Source organism: Barbatula barbatula (genome assembly GCF_947034865.1).
Source record: "Barbatula barbatula genome assembly, chromosome: 17".
In the NCBI taxonomy this organism is placed as follows: Eukaryota; Metazoa; Chordata; class Actinopteri; order Cypriniformes; family Nemacheilidae; genus Barbatula; species Barbatula barbatula.
Genome location: NC_136780.1, coordinates 1,105,974 through 1,108,208, shown reverse-complemented (window position 1 = coordinate 1,108,208; position 2,235 = coordinate 1,105,974).

Below are 2,235 nucleotides of genomic sequence, written 5' to 3'. Positions count from 1 at the left end.
TACCACTGAGCTACAGGAAAGCTTTTCATGTTGTTCCAAACCTGTATGACTTTATTCAGTTGAACACGAAAGAAGATACTTTGAGAAATGGGAGTCAATGGGGTTCAATATTGTTTTGTTACCATTATGCTTGAAAAAATATATATTAGTTTTTCAGAAGAAATCAAGTCTTACAGGTTTGCAATGCAAGACAAATGAAATTCTAAAAGCGTCATTCTTTGGGTGACTATCCCTATCCCTCACTTGGTGGGTACGGTTTATTGTTTTAAGATACACAGTTCTGCTTGTGGATATACTGTGAAGTACTTCGTCGGACGTTTGATGTACTTGACACACCAGAAGAAAATCAAATCCAAACCCATTGGTTGGTACTTTCTCAAAATGCACTCATTGTATTACGAGTAATAAAAAACCCGCATGTCTCACGTACAGCCATCAAATCCTGCTCTTCTGAAGATCCTGGAAACTAAATTCCACTTTAAAAACAATCATTATGTCATAATAGTCACATTTGTACTGTAAATTGAGACTGTAAATCATGCTGGGTTGTTTCAATCCTCAGTAAGTTCAACTTTAGACATTTTCTATGTTGATTTAAACCAATTTGTTTAGTTTTGCTGCCAACAGGCTCACATATTTTTGATGACTGACATAAATTAGATTTTCTTGATTTTCATAAACATTTTGAAAAGGTTTATTACGCCCATCAACAAATCCTGATGATCGCATTTAAACTTTCGACTCTCTGTGTATATTGTGACGGTGAGGGACTATACTGTGGGCAGTCGGTGATTGTGCTGTCGGAGGCAGAGACTGCAGGCCACTCTGAAGCACACAATGACCACAGGGGCCTCGGCCTGTCAATTTGTGATAAAGTGCCAGCAGTAATGAGTCTGCGGCACTTAATTAGCTTGTGAAACCGCCTTTCTCTTCTCGTCGCTTCATCGAGACCGGCAGCCACACAGAGATGTTTTGGTTACAATAATAATTTCCTTACATAATGTCCGCTTTAAAGCTATGGCCCTCCAGTGAGTATAAATCCTCTGTAATGGCACGGCTCCCCCTGTTGAAGAATCCCTTTGGATTGATTCAATTTGGCTTTTGAGCTTTAAAACAAATCATTCTCACCTTCAGCTAAAAGTCCATAAGGCAGAATAGCTTAGTAAGCAAACTGTCTCTACACACCAAACCTTTCCAGGCCTGTGCCGATATACGTGTTGAGCCCGTGGGAGAGAGGCAGCCGGTGATGGGAATGTTGCGAGGTTAGAGACGGCCCGAGCAGACTGTCGTCTTCACCAACTCAGCAGGTCTGCTATTAGAAGGAATGGAAAATCTCTGGCTCATTGCCACTGGACAAACATCAAATTAATGCCATTAAAAGCACAGCAGCAATAGCATTTAAATGAGAGAAACCAACGCAGGGTTCAAAATTAACACACGCTGTGCTCCATATACAAGAAATTAAACAAAAATAGAAAGTCATCTAATGCAACCAACAGTGCGGTGATGTTTGCCGATGTAATCACAGTCAATGTGAAGCTTTCAAAGCGTTTGGGTAAAATAGTATAGACTACACTTTTTATTTAGCACCACATTGACATTTTCTGCCAATAATGTGTATTCAAGCACATCGGCTTAATTTAGATTAAAGATGGATTTATGGTAAATTAATTACCATCACTGCCACAAATTTAAGGCGTTTTTAACGCTCTTTATTGGCTTAGGGCTATAATGACGTTGTGGAAATTCGATGAACCTGAAAACTGAAATTATAAGCTTTACATAGATACCAAACTTGAGTGTGTAATTCCCAAAGATCGAACAGCTGCGAGGGATGTTTGCCGGTGTGGATCCGACTATTTTTGATCAGGATATTTGCTGCATCCACTCACAAAGAGGAAGTTTTGATATTTTTACAGTAGGATATTTACAAAATATCATGGAACATGATTTATACTTAAAAAAAACATAGAAAAATAATTTAGACTATATCCACAAATATTCCTGTGCTTCTCAAGACTGGTTTTGTGGTCAAGGATCACATATTTGCTCAATTACTCCTTATATTACATTGAAAATCTGAAAGATAAGATGATAAAGACAGATGTCAGCTGTCTGAAAAAAGGCAGAGAGAAGAGATGCAATGTTTCTTAAATGATGTTTTAGCTAATGACGTTAAAAATAAAAGATTGAATTATAAACTGAACCTAGCAAAGAAGTAAACCACAAGCCGAA